Genomic DNA, 13,619 nt, shown 5'->3' with positions numbered 1-13,619 from the left:
CAGATTGTCGGTGAAGAGACCATTTATGTTACGGCCTTTTTGCCAGTAATAATTCCATTAACTTTTGATTTTGTTTAATTTATGAATTAAATTCAGATGATTCAAACTCTATATATGAATCCAATTCTATAGATGAATCAGATTCTATGGATGAATCATTAAATATATTAAAGATTAAGATAATATAGTACAAGTTAGTGTGGAGATATATAAAGCGATATCGGGAAATTACCTGCAAATTATCATCATTATTATTATTACCATAAGCTAAGCTATAACCCTAAATGGAAAAGAAGGATATGCTATATGTCCAAGGGCTCCAACAGGGAAAATAACCCAGTGAGGAATGAAAGAAATAAACGAGAAATAAAAAATATACAATCAATACACCGTTAATATTTACGGTATATTTTTTTACGGAGAATTTACGATTAAAATCAGGTGTTCACAGAATATTGTATTTACACAACTGATGATATCCCAACTGATTTCAAGGTTGAATGGGATTAAAATGAAAGTTAAGAATTTCATTATCAATTTAGTAATGTGCAGACAAATTAAGCTAAGTATGATAATAAATATAAGCTAAGAAGGTTTGCAGCTATATATAATTAGATAGAGTGCCCGCAAACTTATTTTGCGGAGTGAGCTGCAAAGGCAGTACAGGGGTGGGCAGTTAGGAACCCGTAACCCACCAGGATGGGAGAGTGGGTTACGGTCCATTATCCTTTAGAAAGCCCTTAAAGTTCTTTTGCTTTAACATGAGACGAAAATAAAGTTCAGCCAAAAAGTTTTAGGGATTTTTTGGAATATAGTCATTAAATTGATCTTCGCCACACTTGTTAAATGCTTCGAAGTGTCCAAGTACACTTGGTGAAAAGACGAAATCCAGTGCATTCTCTCTCTCTCTCTCTCTCTCTCTCTCTCTCTCTCTCTCTCTCTCTCTCTCTCTCCTCTCTCTCTCTCTCTCTCTCTCTCTCTCTCGTTTTAAATACCTGTTCGCTAAACGTTTAAGGCTGTTACACAACCTACTCTCAATCTCTATTCCGACTATAAGTTAATCTAATTGTAGGTAGATCAAAACTTTTAAAGGCGTAGAGAGAGAGAGAGAGAGAGAGAGAGAGAGAGAGAGAGAGAGAGAGAGAGAGAGAGAGAGAGAGAGAGAGGGGGGGGGGGATTTTCGAAGCAATGATACAAAAAACGCTAAAGGAACAATTAACCACATAACGCAGATAAATGAAACCAGTCTGGGAGCAGTTTTAGTCTTGCAACCACTCTTTGTCCTCTGGTGCAAAAAGGTAAAACTCCTTCAGCATCTTATCAACCATTAAAAATGTAAAGTTTTTTGGGGTTTAAATATCAGACGAATATCTCGGTTTAGTTAAAACTTTGTAAGATTTTTTAAAATATATTGATTTCATCATTTTAAATAAATATTTATTATCATAGATTTCTTCATTAGTAAAATGTTCGTTGTCTGCCTTACCGTCTATCGAAGTCATAACACGAAAAATATTTTGCAGTGAGAGAGAGAGAGAGAGAGAGAGAGAGAGAGAGAGAGAGAGAGAGAGAGAGAGAGAGAGAGAGAGAGAGAGAGCATTTCTTTTAGTTTAACTTCAAGAACCTACTTGAAAGTACAGTATTTCCAGATTATAAAATGAGAAAAAGTCCACTTGAAAGAACGCCTCCTCGTAGGAGTTTGGGGCCTTGACTGCCTCACATACGTGCACTGTAAGCATTACTGTTTACTGTTTGTAATGTTTATTTGAGGTTTAGTAATGAGCATAACTGTTCAAGTTCCTATAGTCACAGTCTCTATTTTAGGTTGTAAACATCAGGATATAATAAATCATGATATTTAGTACCCTTTGAAATTCTTAAAGCTTCCTGCCCAACTAGGGTTGTGACTTAGCAAGTAGTAGTAGTAGTAGTAGTAGTAGTAGTAGTAGTAGTAGTAGTAATAATAATAATAATACTTGGAGAGAGAGAGAGAGAGAGAGAGAGAGAGAGAGAAAGAGAAAGAGAGAGAGAGAGAGAGAGAGATTACTCATACACTAATTGATTTATACTGGCTGCCTTTAAAGCAATTCAGTTTAAACTATGTACATTAGCCCATCTAGTTATCAGAACCGGAAGTCCAAAATATCTAAAAGAATTGCTACATATTGTGCAGCCAGCAACTTGTGTGTGTGTGTGTGTGTTTGTGTGTGTGTGTGTGTGTGTGTTTGTGTGTGTGTATGTTTGTGTGTGTATGTTTGTGTGTGTATGTTTGTGTGTGTGTGTTTGTGTGTGTGTGTGTTTGTGTGTGTGTGTGTTTGTGTGTGTGTATGTTTGTGTGTGTATGTTTGTGTGTGTGTTTGTGTGTGTGTATGTTTGTGTGTGTGTGTGTGTGTGTGTGTGTGTAGGCTCTAGATCTTTCAAATATGCGGCCACAAGACTATACAATAATCTCCCACTAGACACCACAAAGACTGAAGCTATTAAGGCTTGCAAGAGGAAACTGAAGACTTTCTTGTTCTCTAAGTACTTCGATAAAATGGATTTGACAATTCTAGGGGATAATTAACCACAATTCCTTATTATAATCCTACGTTAACAAACAGGGGGTAAAACATAACCTCCTTCCAACTTCGTTGGCGGAGGTAATGAATTAAATGGAGAAAAAATAAGGTGTCATTCTTCCGCACATTTCCATCTGGCGATTTTAAAAATCAAGACATTTAAATGAACCTTTGAACTCGATTTTAACCGACAGATTTTGAACGAATTCGAGAACATTGTTGACCTTAAGTTTAATAAGTTTCCTTTGACAAATGATCTTGTAAAATTAGTTAAGTCAACATACTCCCCACCCCACATGCAAGATACACAAACCTCACACGTGAATCCTAGGGAGATTTACCACAAAATCCTGGGGGATTTTCCCATAAATCAAGGGGGATTTATACATGAATGTTGTGGGGGTTTACCCAAAATTCCAGGGGACTTATCAAAGAATCCTGTGGAGATTTAACACGAAATCCTGAGGGATGTAACAAAGAATCCAGGGGAATTTACCTCAAAATCACGAGGAATTATCCCCGAATTGTGTGGGGGGATTTTCCCCAAAATCCTGGCGGATTTATACCATAATCCTGTGGGTGGTTTAACCCCAAATCTTGGGGATTTAAATCAGAATGCTTTGGGGATTGAAATCCGATTGCAGAGGTCATTTAATCAAGAATCCTAAGGGATTTAACCACAAATTGAGAACAATCACAAATCCTATTGTGTTTTAACCATAAATTCTGAGAATTTAACCATGAATACCTATGGGAATTCGGGGGGATTTAACCTCAACTTCTGGGAATTCAAGCCCAAATCCTAGTAGATTTAACCCCAAATCCTTCGACATTTAACCATGAATTCTCAGGGATTTAACCACAAATTCTGAGAATTTAACCCTAAATCCTAGAGTGATTTAACCATGAATCCTATGGTGATTTAATTATAAAGTCTGGAGATTTAACCACATTGAGAATTAATCACGAATACCCATGAGATTTAACTAAGATTCTGGGAATTTAAACAAACTGGAGACTTAACCACAAATTTGTGGGGATTTGACCACAAATACAATGAGATTTAACCACAGATACTACGAGATTTAACCATGAATTCTTAATGATTTAACCACGAATCCTATTGGGATTTAATCTAGAATCCTACGGGGATTTAATAATGAAACCTGGGAAATTTAAACACTAATTATGGGGGATTCAATCACGACTCCTGAGGTAAAACGATTTACATGTTAAAATAATAATATTGCAAAAACCCTTGCTTGAGGGTACACTCGGACATACTATTCTATCTTATTTCTCTTCATCTTATTTCGTTGAATTTTTTATAGTTTATATAGGAGATATTTCATTTTAATTGTTGTTACTGTTATTAAATATTTCATTTTAATTGTTAATCAATTCTTATTTAATTGTCTTCTTTCCTCGCTGGGCTATTTCCCCTGTTAGAGCCTTGGGCTTATAGCATCCTGCTTTTCCAACTAGGGTTGTAGCTTAGTTAATAATAATAATAATAATAATAATAATAATAATAATAATAATAATAATAATAATAATAATAATAATAATCCTGTATTATTGTTTGACCTTCTTGGAAAATCCCTTATAGACTAAGTTTAACTTTTATAGGAGTAATGTGTATAACAAAATTAGATTTTACCTTTCCACTTCTTACTCATGTTCATGACGTCAACATCTAAATTTAATATGTTTATCTCATTATGATACTTCTCTTAATTAAATTATAATAAATACACCAATTGTGTTTACGAATTCAATAAATTAAGCAGCGTTCAACTTAAAGAACAAATATAAACCCTTACCTAATTCTCACATTTAAAACAAGGGAAATTTAGCTCTTCTATCACTAGCACATTAGATATCTGTCTGTTCGCAATCAGGGTTCACGAGCTGTCCACTCTAAAATCATTATTATCATCAATATAAAGAGCTAAGCTACAATCCTACTTGGAAAAACAAGATGCTATAAGCCCAAGGGCTCCAATAAGGAAAAAGAGCTCATTGGGGGCAGGAATAAGGAAATAAATAAACGATGTAAATAGTAAAGAACCATTAGAATAAATATTAAAAACATTAACATTAAAACATACTTCATATATATAAACTATAAAAAACCTTATGTCGGCCTGTTCAACATAAAAATATTTGCTGCAAGTTTAAACTTTTAAAGTTCTACTGATTCACTTCACAACTTAGTCACAGCTGGAATAAAACTTCTAGAATACTGCGTAGTATTGAGTCTTATGATGGAGAAGGCCTTACTATTAGAATTAATTGCCTGCCTAGTATTACGAACAGGATAGAATTGTCCTGGGAGATCTGAATGTAAAGGATGGTCAGAGTTATGAAAAATCTTATGCAACATGCATAAGGAACTAATTGAACGACAGGGCCAAAGATTAATATCTAGATCAGGAATAATAAATTTAATAGACCGTAAGTTTCTGTTCAACAAATTAAAATGAGATTCAGAAGCTGAAGACCAGACAGGAGAACAATAGGCTACTAGAAACAAGGAAGAATGAAAGAATTAAAAACGCTACTTCAGAATACCTGTAGATCGATTACTCGGTTGTGAGCTGGGCGGGTGTTACATGGGAGAGGATATATATATATATATATATATATATATATATATATATATATATATATATATATATATATATATATATATACAGTATATATATATATATATATATATATATACAAATATATATATATATATACATATATATATATATATATATGTATATATATATGTATATATATATATGTTTATATATAATGTATATATATATATATATATATATTGTGCATATATATATATATATATATATATGTATATATGTACATATATATGTATATATATGTATATGTATATATATTATATATATATATATATATATATATATATATATATATATATATATATATATATATATATACCGAGTAACTACCTGTTCATAATTATAGGGAATTTTTATTATTTTGATTTAAGTTTGTGTGTGTTTATAAATGACCCCTGTAGTTTTATTCTCTGCTATATTTGAACAATTAGCAATTAAATACAATTTCCATATACATTGGGGGCGGGACACAGGGCGTTCAAATTCCATAACGGGGGACATTAATGCGTCCCTGTTAAGGTATTCCTTTTTGTGGGGGCAGATTGGACATGGGAGACTGTATGGGAGACGTATGGTCACCTTAAAAAACCAATACTACACACTATTCTATTCAGATTATTCCAAATGTGACCACATTGAGAAAGGATCTTCTACATCGGGCAGATGAATATGTGAACTTCAACCTTTCTAAATTCTTTTCAGTTGAACAGGTCATCACAAGTCGTTTCACATTTTACAAATTAATGATCTATTCTATTAATGATTTAGAATAATGATTTTATTAATTACTCAGTGTAGCATTTGATATTACCCTATTTTCTTTCCTCGCTAGGAAAGAAAACAGTATTAGAATTGACTGCACCTCAAGCACACTATTCTATCATTTTATTATTAGTATTACTTGCTAAACTACAACCTTAGTTGGAAAAGCAGAATGCTATAAGCCCTAGAGCTTCAACATGGTAAATAGCCCTGTGAGGAAAGGAAATAAGGAAACTACAAGAAAAGTAGTTAACAACTAAAGATATTTTAAGGGCAGTAACAGTATTGATAAATATTTCCTATATAAACTATAAAAACTTTAAAAAACAAGAGGAAGAGAAATCAGATAGAATAGTGTGCCCGAGTGTACCCTCAAGCAAGAGAAATCTACCCAAAGACAGTGAAAAGACCATGGTACAGAGGTTATGGCACTACCCAAGACCAGTGATTTTTGTTTTTCTGAAGAGTTTTGCATATATAAAAAATATATATTGATATTCATGTTCTTAAATATTTCATATCAATTGTTTATTACTTCTTTAGCGGTTTATTTCCTTATTTAATTTCCTCACTGGGCTATTTTTCCTTGTAAGGTGCCCTTGGGTTTATATCATCTTGCTTTTCCAACTAGGGTCGTAACTCAGCTAGTGATAATATGGTTCTATAGAGATTGACCATCCAAATTATTTAGCAATGGAGCATAAGCTATGTACCTGGTCATTCCTAAGCCAATCTTATGTGGTGGCCTCAAGCTTGTTAGTTCCTTTGGTCGCTGCAAACCGCACCATCCTTGTGAGCTAAGGATGGGGTGTATGAGGGAGCTTCTACAGTAGGTCTACCTGCTGAGACATCAGCAATCATTGACTGGCCCTCCTTGGTCTTAACTTGGATGGAGAGGGGGCTTGGGTGCTGATCATATGTATACATGATCAGTCTCTAGGGCATTGTCCTGCTTGCTAGGGTAATGTCAATGTCCCTTGTCTTTAAACCTTTAAATTCCCAATTGAATCAACAGCTGCTAAAGACAGACTACAATACGACATTGTTCCTTTGGGTCGTAGTGAGAGATGGTCTCCCTATAGGCCTATAAGGGGTGAGTGACATAAGAAACAAAGGGATTGGGCTTTTAAATTAACACTTATGGCAACCACTGTTAGTTATTATAGTCTTATGATTATACGACTCCAATGAGTAACACTCCAAAATCAAACCATTGTTCTCTAGTCTTGGGTAGTGCCATGGCCTATTAGTAAAATTTCACACAGAAAAATTAAGCGAATAAACTCTCTAAAGGTCGTTCAAAACTATACACTACGACTAAATTTGTGCCCAGGAAGGTGTTCACACACAAACATGTGATAAAACATAACCTCCTTCCAACTTCGATGTGCAAATTATCCATAAATACGTAAATCAACATCAAATATAATGAATTATTTGCAAATATACTAAAATTATAAATAAAACTATAGAAATATCACGTTAAGACGTCATGAGAGTTTCAAACTAACCGATCGTAGATCGACGGCCTTTTCACCGACGAAAAATCTATTAAATATTCAGGTAATAAATTCATAAATTGCATCCAGATGAATCATATTATGTAAATGAATCATGAAAAATATAGAAAATTAAGAAAATAAAGTAAAACTAAGCGTGGAGGAAGAAAATAAGATATGGGGAAAATCGGGATACTGTCGGTGAAGAGACCATTTTAGTAACGGCCTTTTCGCCGACGACAAAATTAATTCAAATTTTATAATTCATAAACTGAATGCAGATGAATCATATCATGAAGATGAATATTAAAATATATAGAAAATTAAGAAAATAATATAAAATTTGGTACAATTAAGCTTTGAGGAAGTAAATGAGATATGGGGAAAATTGGGAGATTGTCGGTGAAGAGACCATTTATGTTTCGCCATTTGGGTTGGGATGTAGAGGAATGTCTGAAAAAAAAAAAAAATATTAAAAGGGCCCAAAACCGACTTTTTAATATTAAGATAAGTAAAACTATCAACTAAATTTTATGAAAAAATAGTTTATCGTTGTGTGTTGAGGAAAATTGCTTTGTAAAGTATACAAGGAGGAGCTTACCAGGATAAAAAATAGAACCGATCATGGAGTCTAGCCCATTGGTTAAGTGTGGTCTGATAAATATTCCATCGGTGGGGAATAAAACAATAAAGATTAGAAATCTTATTAACGAAATGGAATTTGATTTATGCTTATTAACGAAAACTTGGTTGCAGGGAAATATTAGTGATAACTCAAAGATTCAGGAGATGACGCCGTGTACTCACGATTTCTACCACGTACCAAGAAAGGACAAAACTGGAGGAGGAGTGGGTGTCTTTGTGTCGAAAACTTTCTCTAGGGTTTCTATCATGAATGAAATGGTATTTGAAACGTTTGAATATATCTGTTTAAAACTGACAAGAAACAATAAGGTATTGAATATAATATCATTATATAGACCACCAGCGAGTAATATGACTAAATTCATTGAAGAATTTAGTATTCTTGTGGGTGTGGTGGACGATATTAAAAATACATTAATTGGTGGAGACTTCAACTGTTGGGTAGATGATGAAAATGATAATAAGGCTAAAGAACTCAAGGAAGTATTTGAGATGTTTAATTTAATAAACAGTGTTTTGGTATCAACGTCAGTAGGTGGTCATACACTCGACTTGGTCATATGTGGAAAAGACTCAGACCTAATAAAAAACCTTGAAGTGGAACCAGACTTTGAGATCTCAAAAACACATAAACTCATCACCTTTAATGTTAATATAAATTGCACCAGAGTATTGAAAAAATGGATCACATATAGGGAATGGGAAAATTTTGATGCTGAGAATTTTATTGAAGCTAGTGTAGCGCAAATGTCTTGTGTGAACACACAATGTGAACATATGGTAGACATAGAATGTGTTGGGTGCTATACCAAGAAATACAACGACAATTTTGGAAAAATGTACGATACCATGTGTCCCATAAAGAACAAACAAATAGTGGTACGCGAAAATGTTAGATGGTATAATAGTGAGCTATTAAAGGCAAAAAGACACAGACGTAAGATGGAAGGTAGATGGAAAAGAGCCAAATCCTCACAAGACAGAAATCTATATAATAAGGCCAGAAATGACTATAACATCCTGTTAGAAAAAACAAAAAGAAAATTCTACAACGGCGAATGTAAAAAAACTAATAACATGAAGGACTTTCATAAAAACCTTGATGATTTGATGGGATTAAAGAAAAAATATGTCTTGCCTGACAATGTTTGTGCAGAGAGTTTTGCTATATTCTTTAGTGAAAAAATTTATAAAATCTATAGAGGCTTCCCCCAAAATCACTTGGAAGGACAGTCAGCTATGCCAGTGAAAGAGGGAAAGAAGTTAATAAAATTTAGGGAAATAAATATGTGCGACTTGTTAAAGGTTATGAGAGAGATGAAGAATACATATTGTGGAAACGACCCTTTCCCAAACAGTTCAATAAGTGAAGCTCCAAACAAACAAGTCGTATATAATATTTACCTGAACATAATTAACCTAAGTATATCGCAATCCTGTTTTCCTAGCTGTGAAAAAACTGCGTTGATCAAACCAATTTACAAAGGGAAAGGTGATGTAAACGAGCTAAATTCATATAGGCCCATTTCAAATTTATCCTACATGTCAAAGCTTATTGAAAAAGTCATAAGTGAGCAATTGTGGGCGCATATTGACGAGTTAGAGGTATTCCCGGAAAATCAATCGGCCTACAGAGCTAATCATTCTACAGAAACTACTTTGTGCTCAATAATGAATGATATGATAGGTCTTCTTGATGGGGGAAAGTGTAGAATTTTAATTATGTTAGATCTTAGGGCTGCTTTTGACACTGTTGTGCACGAGTACTTACTTGACGACTTAAAGTCTATTGGAGTGACTCAGGAAGCACTGAAATTTTTGCGAAGTTACTTAGTGAACAGGAAGACTATTGTAGAAGTTTCTGGAAACCGATCCAATGAGAGAATTATGAAGGGTGTACCACAGGGTAGTGTCCTGGGCCCTATCTTGTTTAACATATATACTATTGAGCTATCACACATCTTGAAAAAACAAAAAGTGGGTTTTAAACTATATGCAGATGATACTCAGTTTTACCTCTCAATTTCAACAACACAATATACAGGGAAGAAAATTGATGAGATAATGACTGAAATAAAAACATGGATGCAGAGGAAAAGGCTCAAATTAAATGATAAAACAGAATGTATGTTCTTTGGCACAAGGGTGGCTTTGAAGAATTACCAGTTAATTCAAAGTATAAAAATTGGTGATGCTGATGTTGGGATTGTGCCTGTTGTGAAAAATTTGGGTGTACTGATAGACTGTAATTTGTCAATGAAGGACCAAATTGTGAACACAGTGAAAGTGTGTAACTATCACCTGAGAAACATAGCATTTATTAGAAAATATTTAACAGAGGGCAGTACAAAAGTTTTAGTGATGAGTCATGTAATATCAAGGCTTGATTATTGCAATTCTCTGTATTATAAATTGCCCAATACACTACTAAGGAAGCTTCAAAATGTGCAAAACGGGCGGCTAGACTGATAAAAGGCATTAAATTTCGGGAGAGAATAACTCCTGCACTGATCGATCTACATTGGTTACCTGTTAAGGCTAGGATTGAGTTTAAATTTGCTTGTTGACTCACAAAGCACTTACAGGTGATAAGCCTAAATATCTTCGTGATTGCTTGGTCCCTACCCTGAAGCTACCAGCGCCACTGTAAGAGTTAGACATGCAGATGACCCACATAGACTATTCGAAATTAGTGTGAATCATGCAATAGGAGGAAGAACGTTCAGTTATGCTGCACCCGAGACTCTTTAACGACCCTTCCACTCGATGTCAAGAATAGCACAAATGTGGCTGCCTTCAAGAAAAACTGAAGACTTATCTTTTTAGAAAGTGTTATAATAGTGACCTGAAAACTATTAAGCCTGAATACAAATGCTAGCGAAATAACTGATAACGATACAGAGCAAAATATTAACTGGAAAGGAATTATTTTTTCATACACCAAGGCCCGCCTGAACAGACCTTTAGTGTTTGATGGAGGGCGAGAAATAAACCTCTAAAGTAAAGTAAGTAACATAGATGCATTCGGTCAAAATCCATTACAACGCTGAATGCACATTAAAGCTTGCGACCACTCTTTGCAGTCTGGTGCAAAAGGGTATAGCTCCTTTAATTACACGGGAGACGTAGTAGCCTCTTTTGCAACCATTAAAAATGCTGAGCTTTTTGAAAATATATTAGTTTCACCATTTTCATTAAATGCTAATTATCATAGATTTCATTATATTAAGGTGTGCACTGGCTACTTTAATTAATAGAGTTTGTTTATCGAAGTCATAACACGAGAAATATTTCATATTGACTTTATGTACTGAAAAAAATTAATTTCTTAAATAAGTAATTGCAACTTTAATTACTCGAAATGAAGTCTTACCTAATATCAGTAAAAATGTTAATCAAATATGTATAATATTGACTACGTGTGAGATGTTAAAAGCTACATAAAATCGATATAGTACCCGTTTTTATTCGTGTTAAAATCTCTCTCTCTCTCTCTCTCTCTCTCTCTCTCTCTCTCTCTCTCTCTCCTCTCTCTCTCTCTCTACCAAGAAACTTCCTGCCATGCCAGAGGGACTGGTAACAACACCCCCCCCCCCCACACACACACACAAACACACACCCAACCCTGCTCTCTTAAAATATCAAGACTTCAAAACTTTGAACAGATCATAGGATGGAGTTCTAGCTATTTTTACGATAGATCATTTACAATTGAGAGAGAGAGAGAGAGAGAGAGAGAGGAGAGAGAGAGAGGAGAGAGAGAGAGAGAGAGAGAGAGAGAGAGAATTAGATTACTCATACACTAATTGATTTATACTGGCTGCCTTTAAAGCAATAGAGTTTAAAATATGTACATTAGCCCATTTAGTTATCAGAACCGGTCGTCCAGAATATCTAAGAGAATTGCTACATATTGTGCAGCCAGCAACTCGTGTTGATTCGAGAATAGTTACAGATAGTCTCAAACTGTTGGAACCTACATATATGTCTACTATAGACTCTAGAGCCTTTGAATATGCGGCCCCTAAGACTATACAATAATCTCCCACTAGACATTCAAAAGACTGAAGACATTATTAAGGCTTGCAAGAGGAAACCGAAGACTTTCTTGTTCTCCAAGTACTTCGATAAAGTGGATTTGGACAATTCTAGGGGATAATTAACCACTATTCCTTATTATAATCCTACGTTAACAAACAGGGGGTAAAACATAACCTCCTTCCAACTTCGATGGAGGTGGTAATAAATTAAATAGAAAAAAATAAGGTGTCATTCTTCAGAACATTTCAATTTAGTGAATTTCAAAATCAAGACAATTTAAATGAACGTAAATATGAAGTTTTATTAACTTTTAATTTAACCGCAAATCATGGAGAATGTAACCAAAAATTGTAGGGGATTTAACCAAGAATTCTGGAGAGATTTAACCACGAATTCTGGGAGGATTTAACCATGAATTCTGGGGGATTTAATCACGAATTCTGGGAGGAATTAACCACGAATTCTGGGAGGAATTAACCACTAATTCTGGAGAGATTTAACCACGAATTCTGGGAGGATTTAACCATGAATTCTAGGATTTAACCATGAATTCTGGGAGGCTTTAACCATGAATACTGGGGGAATTTAAGCATGAATTATAGAGATATTTAACCAAGAATTCTGGAGAGATTTAACCACGAATTCTGGGAGGATTTAACCATGAATTCTGGGGGATTTAATCACGAATTCTGGGAGGAATTAACCACAAATTCTGGGAGGAATTAACCACGAATTCTGGAGAGATTTAACCACGAATTCTGGGAGGATTTAACCATGAATTCTAGGATTTAACCACGAATTCTGGGAGGATTTAACCACGAATTCTGGGAGGATTTAACCACGAATTCTGGGAGGATTTAACCATGAATTCTGGGGGATTTAATCACGAATTCTGGGAGGAATTAACCACAAATTCTGGGAGGATTTAACCACAAATTCTGGGGGATTTAATCACGAATTCTGGGAGGAATTAACCACGAATTCTGGAGAGATTTAACCACGAATTCTGGAGAGATTTAACCACGAATTCTGGGAGGATTTAACCACGAATTCTGGGAGGATTTAACCACGAATTCTGGGAGGATTTAACCACGAATTCTGGGAGGATTTAACCACGAATTCTGGGAGGATTTAACCACGAATTCTGGGAGGATTTAACCACGAATTCTGGGAGGATTTAACCACGAATTCTGGAGAGATTTAACCACGAATTCTGGGAGGATTTAACCACGAATTCTGGGAGGATTTAACCACGAATTCTGGGAGGATTTAACCACGAATTCTGGGAGGATTTAACCACGAATTCTGGGGGATTTAACCACGAATTCTGGGAGGATTTAACCACGAATTCTGGGAGGATTTAACCACGAATTCTGGGAGGATTTAACCACGAATTCTGGGAGGATTTAACCACGAATTCTGGGAGGATTTAACCACGAATTCTGGGAGGATTTAACCACGAA

At 34.7% G+C, this 13,619-nt stretch overlaps 1 long non-coding RNA gene across 1 annotated transcript in view; it reads right to left on the bottom strand.

Annotated features, from left to right (window-relative positions):
* The window catches only part of LOC137636079 (uncharacterized), a 51,566-nt gene extending 41,564 nt beyond the window's left edge, over positions 1–10,002 (bottom strand). Inside the window, exon 1 of the long non-coding RNA XR_011042915.1 lies at positions 9,887–10,002. This is a non-coding gene — a long non-coding RNA (uncharacterized lncRNA). The remainder of the gene's footprint in view (positions 1–9,886) is intronic.
* Between the last annotated feature and the right edge of the window lie 3,617 nt (positions 10,003–13,619).

Source organism: Palaemon carinicauda, unplaced genomic scaffold (genome assembly GCF_036898095.1).
Source record: "Palaemon carinicauda isolate YSFRI2023 unplaced genomic scaffold, ASM3689809v2 scaffold224, whole genome shotgun sequence".
In the NCBI taxonomy this organism is placed as follows: Eukaryota; Metazoa; Arthropoda; class Malacostraca; order Decapoda; family Palaemonidae; genus Palaemon; species Palaemon carinicauda.
The sequence above is the reverse complement of the archived record's forward strand: the minus strand, read 5'-3'. Positions and strand labels throughout refer to the sequence as shown.